General features: G+C 43.3%; 1 long non-coding RNA gene across 1 annotated transcript; it reads left to right on the top strand.

Moving 5' to 3' along the window:
* The first annotated feature begins 328 nt into the window (after nucleotides 1-328).
* On the top strand, nucleotides 329-5777 carry LOC310771971. Its single transcript, XR_014552465.1, has 5 exons — nucleotides 329-465; nucleotides 1438-1486; nucleotides 1915-2022; nucleotides 2864-2976; nucleotides 5201-5777. It is a non-coding gene; the product is annotated as an uncharacterized lncRNA (long non-coding RNA).
* Nucleotides 5778-12061: the final 6284 nt, after the last annotated feature.

The raw sequence follows: 12061 nt of genomic DNA, 5'->3' as shown, positions 1-12061 counted from the left end.
CATACACTTTAAAAGTTCAACATTCAACTTTCAAAGTCAAGTTAAACTGTTTTTATTTATAAAATGCACAGTAGTATAATACAAGGTCATTCTGAAAAATGAAATTATGACAAGGCAAGCAATTACAGAAGAATGCATTCACCTTCTTCTGAAATAAGTTTATAATGTAAGGTTCAGTTAATATAAGAACAAAGCAAGAACAATAAGGTACAGGGTCCATACAGCTTTTGAAGAGTAAAATTCAAGCACTTTCACAGGATTTGAAGCTATGCTTCTTTGTAACGTCATCACGTTATGGGACCTTCACATGGTCTCCCAGAGCAATCCAGATGGGTCTCGCGAGAGCTCGTAACGTGATCGCGGAAGGAGGAGATGTTGGTTTGCTGCTCTGCTGCCTATCGATGCCTGCTAACCATGGCTGATATCGACACGGACAGCCCACAGGAACGCAATACCAAGCTTTCGGTAAGAATATACATTAAATAATGATTTAAGGAGGATTCTAGGATTTAACATTAGATTAGATTATATTTTGAAGCGGAGCCTTTGTTGTCGCATTTGTTGTCGCACACGTGACATCACAGCTGCGACCAAACATGGCTGCTGCCAGTCTGTTGTTTTTCAGTTTCAGAATGATCAAAAAGCTACTGTAATTTGCAATCCATGTCCCACACAGGTTCCGAGAGGAGGGGAAACCTCTAAGCTGGCATTACGTTAAATCAAAGCTGGCGATGATGCAGTGGATATGTTTGTTGTTTGTGTTAGCGAGTTTCGTTAGCATTTAGCTCGTAGCGCGGCCTACCGGCCGCTTGGCAGACAAACTTTTACATTTACAGTCTGTGGCTTGTGATCAAACGGCCCCACAAAAGCACTTAATACACAGAGGTGGCGTAAACTTATAGAAACTAATTGAAACCCCTTTACCCGAAATGAAACATCCAGGGATTGTGTATTTAACTCCAAAAAACCACTCGCTAACGTTAAGCTAACCGCGCTAGTTAGCGTTAGCTGCTGGACCACTGAGCTAAATAAGTGCTGGACAGAGCAATCTTAACAGGCTCTAACTGCTTTCTAGCTGTAAATAATTTGTGGTAACCTTTTCCTTAAGTTATGCAGAGCAGCAACCTTTGGAAATAGCATATTTAGAGCGGAGTTTCTGGACTTGGTGAGTGTTATGTGACGCGCGTGGGGGGAAATGGCCCTCGTTTATCAGCGGAGGTAAACCAATAATACAGCATGTTTTTCTGTAGCTGTGGTCAGGAGGGAACAACTGACTGATATCAGATAGGCTATTTCATTGTCCACCTTCAAACTGATATTGATCTAAGGCATTTATCATATCTACTCTATATCTCCAGAGGAAATCTACTACAGTACCACGTCACACTTAAAGGAGAACTTCAATGAATGCTTCACAATTTTCCTCTTTTTTTACAGAATATCTCATAGCAGTGTCCCCTCTGCACCTCCTTGCCAATAGGCTATGGTAAGTTCATATTTTTGTCATATTATTGTTTATCTGTTATCATAATGTACCTAATGCATGTTTAATATGATGCTATCTGGGCAGATAACACTTATGACTTCATTCACCAAGCCAGGCTGCAGCTGTACAGCAGTTTCTTTGTTTCTTTGTTGTTGTTTTTGCTGTACAGCAGCCAGGCTGGCTGAGTGATGTCACTGGTGTTATCTGCCCAGATGGCTTTTTATTGAGCGCGTGCCAGCTGCTTTACAAAAACCAGTTTAGATGCAGCTATGTGTGGGAAAAACAAAACAAGATAATCCTATTGCTTCATACCCCTCTCACATATTAATGTGAAGTGGTCTCCAACCTGCACTGTGCTCTTTTAAGTGCAATGAACTGACTGGAAACTTTATCTTACATCTAATCTTTTCAATGTTTTTTCTCATGAGCCTGTTCACACTCCGCAGACAGCTCTACTTGCCTGACGTGGCCGGTCTCCATTCCTCCAAACCGGAGCAGCGCCAGCTGCATACTGCATGTAGCTACACTGACTATCGGCAAGTACCTCATACTACTTCACATCAAAAAATCACAACTATCTCATATCAGAGCACTCTGGACAGAGCGTGACCGATTTTCCACAGTCAGAAAATATAACGAATAAAATATGATGCATTATTATTCATTAAACCATCCAGCATTATATAAGAATTAAAAGCTCCTTCTACCACTGCAACTACCAACAGAGAAAGAATGAAAATAAAACAAGACAGACTGCCTCTGTCCCCTTGCTCTGACCAGTGTTGCCAGATCTTGCCAGAGAAACAACCAACCAGGTTAAGCTCCAGCCCGTCTGAGACCCTTCTCCCTGCCTTCCTCAGATGCCTGAGCTGGAGTAGCGGGCTGGAGTAGGTTGAACACCTGGTTGCTTGTTTTTCTGGTGAGATCTAGCTCGTAACACTGGCTCTGAACGCACTGAAACTGAATTTCTGTTCATCTGACAGTTCAGATGATGCTCCAACCATTTTTTATTAAATTTATGAACGCACAAATAAATAGCAAAACAATCAGCTGGGTCATGATTACTTTTAACTCATTAACCCATGTTCGCATAATTTAGTTATCTCTGTGTGTGGGCTCTACTAGGCTGCGTGCGAACCACATACCCTTTACAAGGATTAAACCTAAGTGTACTTCTCTCTCATACGCACACACATACACGGAACCACTGCTCTAGTGTGTCTGTAGATATCTGTATATTTTATATGCTTATATGGAAATGTGATGTTATGGAGCTGTATCGTACCAGAGAGTGAGACTAAGACAAAGGACAGTCTTCCATGGCACAATTCTGAAACAATTTTGTATTTATAACATACTACTTTAATTGTTTTTCAGCTGCCTGTAAAACGTGGTATGAGACTGTACGCCGGACCTTCCACTTCAGCCAACCTGGGCTAGAGGGGAAGGGGACAGCCGCAAAGATTTCGTGCCGGAGTCGAAGATTGAGGGTAAATAAGGGACTTACTAGACTAGGCATTAAAGGGAGAGTGCGGATTATTGGACATAATGTTTTATGAACTCCATACCAGCTGTAGAGTGTCTGGGGAGCTGACTTGCTGATCCATGATTCCCGTAGGCGGAGCTCTAGCTTGATCTGAGTGGAGAAAAACCGAGTCCCGGAGGACACTCTAGGGTCACAGAGTTATCAAGTTTTACTCCTAAAGAAAGCATGCATGTGCTATGACATCTCATTTCAACAATAAAACCGCAGTCTTGCTGTTGATCAGACCGTGCTATTTATTGGCACTACTTTCTGGCTCCGCACTGCATCCGCGGTGGTCACTATAACGCTGTGTACAGGTGTTTCAGACACAGCACGCTCTGTAGCCTTGACTTCTGTTGTGATGAAGGTATTTGAGCGTATTGTCTGTGATCACCTGTCCAATGTTGAGATGGACAGCTTCCAGTTCGCTTATCGTGCCAACAGGTCTGTCGAGGATGCTGTGTCTCTGTGTCTCCACAGCATCCTACAGCACCTGGAGGCCCCCGCCACTTACGTTAGAGTTTTATTTATCGATTTTAGCTCTGCGTTTAACACGATCGTGCCCTCCAAACTATTTGATAAACTTATGGCTCTAGGGATCAATCACTCTCTATGCCTTTGGATTCTCGACTTCCTGTCTAACAGGAAGCAAGTAGTTAAAATAGGCAACATGCTCTCTCGAACTATGACTCAACACCGGGGCCCCTCAGGGTTGCGTTCTTTCAGCCCTTCTCTTTGCACTTTATACCAACGATTTTATTTCCCACTCTCAATTTGTTTCGTTTTTTAAGTACGCGGACGACACTACGGTGGTCGGGTATATTAAAAATGGTGATGAATCTGCCTACAGGGCCGAAGTGGCAGCCCTAGTCAACTGGTGCACTTTAAACAATCTTGTCTTAAATTTAGATAAGACCAAGGAAATGATTATTGATTTCCGCAAAAGCGGCTCAGTGCCCCCCTCTCTGGTCATTTGTGACCAGCCCGTCGACAGGGTTGACAGCTTGAAATTTCTGGGCACCACCATATGCCGCTCCCTGAAATGGGAAGTCAACACTTGTAACATTGTGAGCAAAGCCCACCAGAGGCTTCACTTTCTGAGGCAGCTCAAGAAGTTTGGTGTGTCTGGGGAGGCGATGGCTCACTTCTACACAGCCACTGTGGAAAGTGTCCTCACCTTCTCAGTCACAGTGTGGTACAGCTGAGTAACTTCGTCAGATCGACCTGGAATGGGCAGAGAGAGAGGGGAGAGAGAAAGAGGTGGAGCAAGAAGACGCAGATCAACAGAGTTGGAGAGTTACTGCTGCCGAGAAGCCTAGCCTATATTAGGCTATGTCATTTTTATTTATTTTTTAACTGACAACATTGTTAGATTTAGGTTTTAACATTGTTAGTCTCTCGTACCATGGGATTTGGTGCAGTGCTCTTCTACTGAAGAGCACTGCAGTGACCAGGGTAAGAGAGACTACAGTAGGCTACCTAAATCTAACAATGTTGTCAGGTAAAAAAATAAAAATAGATACATAGACTATATTCTCCCGGTAGCTCTCCAACTCTGTTGATCTGCGTATTTTCTATTCTCTTCTCTTCATCTTCTCTCCTCTCTCTCTGCCCATTCTAGGTCAAGGTCAAGGTCTAGCTCCTCATCTGTGTATTCAGGTTCATAAAGACATCCCCTCGAATCTGGTGTAAACGGCATATATTCATTGCTTTCATAGTCAAGACATGTTTAGTATGTTTTAGTAGCCTGTTTACAGAGCGCGCTGTGTCTGAAACACCTGTACACAGCGGTATAGTGCGGAGCCAGAAAGTAGTGCCAATAAATAGCACGGTCTGATCAACAGCAAGACTGCGGTTTTATTGTTGAAATGAGATGTCATAACACATGCATGCTTTCTTTAGGAGTTAAACTTGATAACTCCGTGACCCTAGAATGTCAGTCGGGACTAGTTTTTCTCAACTCAGATCAAGCTAGAGCCCCGCCCACGGGAATCATGGATCAGCAAGTCAGCTCCCCAGACACTCTACAACTGGTATGGAGTTCATACAACGTTATGTCCAATAATCCGCACTATCTTTAAGATTACGTGATCTTTTACTTTGAAGGTAATTGTTATTGTTACTGCACCGCATGAGGGAAACTAGTTAGTTGTTTAGCAGTTACTGACTGCGTCTGATTGTGTTTACAGCTCTTCACATTGAGGGCAAGCATGCTGACTGCGAGTGAAAAGGAGATGTGGGGAGGCGTCATACCAGATCTCATGTCGGATGAGGAGGACGGCACTGTAGCTGGAGTCGATGGATGGATTGTGCGGCCACCATCTTTTCGCAGCCACGAGCTCAGTGACTTGTGTGACTCCAGGGCAGGCTGGACGCCATTCCTGTCCACCCAGCTTCCCACATGACACGCCGCCCTCCGCGGCTTGGGGGACCATTTTCGGACAGACTTGCCCCCCGAAAAATGGAGCCAGAGGCCAAAAAACACTGCGTTCCCACTGGTCCTTGAAATCCTTGAAAGTTTGTGGATTTGGGGGGAGAATCTAGGCTTTAAAAGTTTGTGAAAATAGACATGTGTCCTGGAAAACTCTTTGTTGCTTTTTTCCCAGTAAGAGCTGGTGTGTGTGTGTTATGAAGAAGCGCATTTCCTGTGTGGATTTGATGTTGAGGAAGGCGTGTTTTTGTTATTTCATATTTTGAGATTGTGCATTGTTTTACAATTTCTTTTTGCAGTGTGCTGTGGTTTATATTAAAAGCTTTTCCTCAATATTCCTTGATTTATGTATTTTTTCCACTCTCCCAATACATTGATCTCATTGCAGTGTAAAATGTGTATTTAGACACAATTTATTATTATGAAATTCATTTATTATTAATAAAAGCAGCATTGTGGGGGGGCGGGGGGTTTACGTGGGGTTAGGACCTGAGCCAATCGGTGTTTATCTATCCACCCACGTGGGGGTAGGACCTGAGCCAATCGGTGTTGATATCCACCCACGTGGGCTTAGGCCCTGAGCCAATCAGCGCTGACCTATAGAATTGTACCAACCAGTCAGTTTCAGCTGTTTGTAGTTGTCATCCAATCATTACCTTCCTATATAGCCAGAGACTCCAATAGTGTGACTGAGGTGAGCCTTTGATGCCCCCATCAAAGGTGTTAAGTAGTGTCCTCTGTCATTTTCACACCTCATGAATGGCCCGCGGGGGATCTGAAAAGGGCTCTATTTGGGTTTATTTGGGACTGGAATAGTGGTGAATAGTACCGAATAGTGTCTGCATATTGTGCTCTAATTGGTCATATGCTGGCCCGCATAGCAGGGATTTCATGCAGTGGTTAGTATGGGAAGTCCTTGTTCTCCAAACTATGCCAACCTGTTCATGGGTAAATTTGAAGAAGACTTTGTATATCTTAATAACCCCTTTTCAGAATTATTACTTTGTTGGTTTAGATTTAAACCAACCCCCCCTCCCTGCCTCTCTCCCTCTCTCTCTCTCTCACACACACACACACACACACACACACACACACACACACACACACTATAGGGTGATTAACATATAGTAGAAGTGTGTGTGTGTGTGTGTGTGTGTGTGTGTGTGTGTGTGTGTGTGTGTGTGCGCGCGCGCGCGCGTGTGTGCGTGCACGTGCGTGGTTGCAGGTTCAGCCAGGGTAATTCCACAGTGTTGGAGAATAGGGGGAGAGGCGTTTGTCTGCCAGGAAGGCTAGGCTATTATCTACTGAAGATGTAGCTGCTACATTGTGTGTAAACTGTTCAGTACACATGTACGATACTTGTTTTTGTCAAACGCAGATTCCAGGAATTACCCTGGCTGAACCTGCAACCACGCACGTGCACGCACACACGCGCGCGCGCGCGCACACACACACACACACACACACACACACACACACACTTCTACTATATGTTAATCACCCTATAGTGTGTGTGTGTGTGTGTGTGTGTGTGTGTGTGTGTGTGTGTGTGTGAGAGAGAGAGGCAGGGAGGGGGGGTTGGTTTAAATCTAAACCAACAAAGTAATAATTCTGAAAAGGGGTTATTAAGATATACAAAGTCTTCTTCAAATTTACCCATGAACAGGTTGGCATAGTTTGGAGAACAAGGACTTCCCATACTAACACCCTGACACTGCAAGTAAAATGCATTTTCAAACCTAAAGTAATTAATCTCTAATACCAGTCTAGCCAGATCCGTCAAGAAACCAGTAGGGGGTGTCGGAGTGTGTCTTTTGTCTAAAAAGTGTGCCAGGGCTTGCAAACCCTCCACATGGGGCACATTTGTATACAGACTATTAACATCCATTGTGCATAGAATGCTATTTTCTACAGTGTGTTGTAAAGAACTCAACTTATTAAGAAAATCAGTGGTGTCTTTGACAAAAGAAGGAAGTGTGGCCACCATACTTCTGATGTGTCGGTCAATATATTGTGAAATGGGTTCAGTGATGGATTGGCTTCCAGCGACAGGGAGCGTTTCTGTACAGCTCTTGTGGATCTTAGGAAGAGTGTAAAACACAGGGCGCACAGGATGTTTCTGTAGCATGATTGTTCATCCTGACTATTAAACGAAGAACTCAAAGCTGAACTTAAAAAAGCATCGACCCTCTGTAGAAATTTAACAGATTTTCTTAATAAATCGCGTCACCAGGCTCTTCTCGGCGAGAAAGAGGAGATTTCCCTCGGCTCGTGCACGAGCGGGCCTTTGACAGAGAGAGAGAGAGAGAGAGAGAGCGAGAGAGAGAGAGAGAGAACTCTCTCTGCATTTCACCACATACAGCCCCCGCTGCTCTGTGTCACTTCCTGAAACTCTTTGCTCTTAAATGTTAATATAGGCTACTTGGCCAATACGTATCTATCATACAAAATAAAACAAGCGGCCAAACGGTAATGTCTTCATTTAATGTAGAACGCAAAACATCGTTAAACCCGCATTCCTGTGATAAAGTTAACAGTCGGCTTTAAAACGGAGGGTGGTGGGAGGGACTATTTTATTTTGTGGAAGACTGATTTACAGTATGAATAACAGACATTTAGCCATTTAGATTGAGTGACCACAGTCATTATATGCAACCTTGAGTTTGCGCAAGGTCTCTCTCTTATATCTCACCCAGAGAGGGGCCGTTGTCGTCGTAATGTGTTGTGTTCAATAATGTTGTTCAGCTAATGTTTAATTTAATGTTTTCTAGATACTGGTCACAATCTATCCAAAGCTGTATAACAATAATTGTTTTCTTGGCTTGTCATCCAGTGTACATTTTGTGATTAAAATCATTTTGTTGTTTTGAATTTCTTGTGTTACAAGTATTGTCTTTGGGGTACAGGGTTTTGTTAAAACTAAAAACAAGTCTCCAGGAATTTCGAGCATAAAGGTAATAGAATCACCACAGATCCATTGATTTTGGGTTGATTTGAATAATCTTTAGTGTGGAATGACTATAATATCGGCTGAAAAGAATGACACATTGGCTGATGTCATATTTCAGGATATAATTGCTTACTAACAAAGTAAAGATGAAAATAATGGAGAAAATAAAAAAAACAAGTGCTTTTTTGTAATAGAAAATGGCTATAAATCATTTGGAAAGGTTTTGTAAGTGTATTTTTTAACTTGGTGTTGTCAACACACATGTTCTGTGTACCTGGGATGAATTTATTGACAGCCTACGCAACCCACTGAGGACTTTGAGGAAAAAAAACTCTTTCACATTTTTCGGTCAAAAAATAAAGGCTTCATATACAAAAATGGCCACAACTTTTTTTCGCGAGGTTTCCAGCAGAGCAGACCTCTCATTCAGTGGACCTTAATGTCCAAATGAAGAGATAAAACACAAACAAAAAGTAGGCTATAGCATGCCATGTCAGGTCCTCTCAAATTTTGGGTGACTGGATCCCTGACTATAACAGCTCTCCTGTCCGGCAGCTGCCAAGTTGCCCAGCCTCATCTTCGCCCCCACTATAATAAAAGGCACATAATAAACACACCGTAAAGAATGTATACTGAACTTTCGTAGTCGACAAGTTAGGAATTAATTGACAGGTAGGAAACACCAGCGGCGGCGGGCCGAAGGCTAGATAGAGCAAAGCTGGATCCCCTCCAAACCAGGGATCAGACGGACCCACTCCACCTCATAATAATACTTTCTCAACACCACTGATCTTTGCTTCACACCGGCAGCCCTAACGGCCGGACTGCACAGGAAGAGGCAGAAACTGAACATCTACCGACCCTGTGTGGCTGCAAGGTGGAACTACACTGAACGCTCCAACACAGGATTCCGGCAGGTGGATTAACATTGAGGCGATCAATGTGTTAGGGTTAGGCTATTACCCCTGTCAGTGGCCCTGACCAAGGCAATAGACCCTTCTCACGGGGGCCATTTTGTGTCGAAAAGGCAGGGTAAACACAGGTGCAAGCAAAACACTAATGAGGGTTTCTGACGTTCACATAGCAGTTTGGTTACATTTCCGAGGTCAAGCGTCTTCCTGGCAGTACTTCGCTACACTGCATCACACACACACACACACACACACACACACACACACACACACACACACACACACACACACACACACACACACACACACACACACACACACACACACACACACACAAACACACACACACCCACCATGCGCGCGCCCACACACACACACCACGCACGCACGGACGCACGGACACACACACACACACACGCACGCACGCACGCACGCACTGTATAGCACCGCATCATTACGCAACAATATGAATAATGTTATTCCAAAGTGCAGATACTATCATTTGGATGGAGAGCTTGTGAAATTGTGATGGCTCCATCCCTAATGCAAACATATAAATATATATTTGGTCATATTGCTTATTCATGGCTCTACAGTATATGTCATAGAATGTACACTGATGTAATACTATTTGCTATAGTATCTACAAACATAGTTACAGACAGCAATACCACCGATAGACATTGCATTTAAACAAAACATTAATCAATAACAGAACACAGATAGCCTCTTACCAGAAATATGTCGGATTCGGGTTCGGGGAGCTCTTACAGGTGCGTGCGGTGGTCTCCGGGATATGTCTGGCTTTCTCAAGGCAGCGACAGTTAGGCCAGACTAGTAACGGAAATGCCGCAATTTGTTTTCAGAATAAAGGCATTCAAATTCTCACCCAATAGAGAAAACACTTTTTTTCATCGAACGAAACGGCAAACATTGTATCAAAATACTCATTGTCATGTTAAGATTTCATATGGAGTGAATGTGTGCTGTAAAGTTTACTCAAAATTAATATGAAGGTTAACGTTGCAATAATAGTTATATTATGAAAATCATAAAGCGGAAGTCATTACATTCTGGCTGTCTTGACGCTCACATAACTATCGATGCTGGAATTGCGGCGCCCAGGACGAATCAGTCACCCACTGCCACCCAGAAATGCGTAACCCCGCGGCAGTGAACTAGGCTATGAGTTGTGCCAACAATAAACGCTAATATCTCAAAAAGTAATATACATCACATCGCTTAGGCTATATTTTGACATTCTGAGTGAGAACAGAAGTAGCTCAAGAGTTTGATGTAGGCTATAATATGCATGTCGTGTTAAAGTTTAACAAAAAAATAATGTTTTCTTTAGCCTATTATAATTTTCTTTAAAACCAAACTGATGATCAGGACTGTTGCAACCAGCCTGACCTTGCTGTGACAGTGCGACACACTCCTCCAGCGTCCAGCGGCCCCCCCCAAGCCTGCCTAAAATGTCTTCTCTTTGTACATCTGAACAATTATAAGGCCTTCTGAATAGACCTTATTCGATTTACGTCACTCACGTACGGGCACGCCCACCGAAGCCATTTTGACGACATCCTGCGGCGCGCTGTTTAAAAGTGACTGACAGCTGTCAGTGTCATACTTAGGACGCTAGCCAACGTTACTTACTAGCCTATTTAATGCCGTTTTTACTGCTTCAGGAGTTAAATTTTCACAACAGCCATGGTGTGCTGTGTAATACTCGGCTGTAGTAATAGCAGCAATAAAAGTCGGGGCGTTAGTTTTTATTTAATCCCTGCTGTCCGCAAACGTGAAGGGAAAGAAACAGAGGATCTGACGCAACGCAGGAGAGACCTATGGCTAGTTAGGATAAACAGGCGAAACTTCCAAGCAACTCCACACAGCAAAGTCTGTTCACATCATTTTACCACAGGTAAACGTTAACGTTTGCTAAGGGAATAGTTTGTAGTTACTAAATTAACACTGCGCACCTGAGCCTGTTGTGTTGTTTACTAGTCTCGTCTCACGTCGAGGCTAGTTGTTTACCTGCTTAATTGTCTCCATCTTACCGTCTCTCTATCCTGTGGAAGCCCCTTTCTGTCACCACCAAAAAACTAACAAACCACTTTTTTTAATGAGCAAAGTATTATTTATTATATTAACATAATGACAGTAATTATGAGAAGCTTCCTCATTGACAGTGTCTCATTGAGTTTCACATAATGAAATACTAAGTTGTGATATTGACAAAAACAATCACTGATGAAACATCATTTGATGGTGAAAAAACAAGATAGGCTATGTGCCAGATAACTCTGAATGCCCTTGTATCCACCTGCCCGGGGATGCCAGATGGAAAGTAGCCTATGGCTAAATCTGTTACAAGCATCTCTTCCCCTATGGGGATTCATGTTTTTTTGTACATGTCCCTGCCAAATAAACTAATAAATAAATAGATGTTTTTTTTTGTTCTCCAAAGTCCCCTGCACTTCTAACAGAGCACTTTCTTTTAGGCAAGCCATCATACCTACATGACAGCACTCATCCTGACTGGGCTCCCTCACTGAAGCTGGCAGGGGAGACAGCAGAGACTGGGAGAGGAAAACATATGAAATCAGGGAAGGCAGAAGTGCTGGTCACAGTGGCCAGGTACCACAGGCTGCAGCAGCGTAGAAAACAGAAGATGGTGGCAAGTACAAAGAATGTGGCACAGGAACAAGACAGTTCAGGGATGGACACTACTGAGGCTGTTGCAGATGAAACTGTTGAG

This window comes from Poromitra crassiceps (assembly GCF_964638095.1).
Source record: "Poromitra crassiceps genome assembly, contig: HAP1_SCAFFOLD_1639, whole genome shotgun sequence".
Taxonomy (NCBI): domain Eukaryota; kingdom Metazoa; phylum Chordata; class Actinopteri; order Beryciformes; family Melamphaidae; genus Poromitra; species Poromitra crassiceps.
The sequence above is the reverse complement of the archived record's forward strand: the minus strand, read 5'-3'. Positions and strand labels throughout refer to the sequence as shown.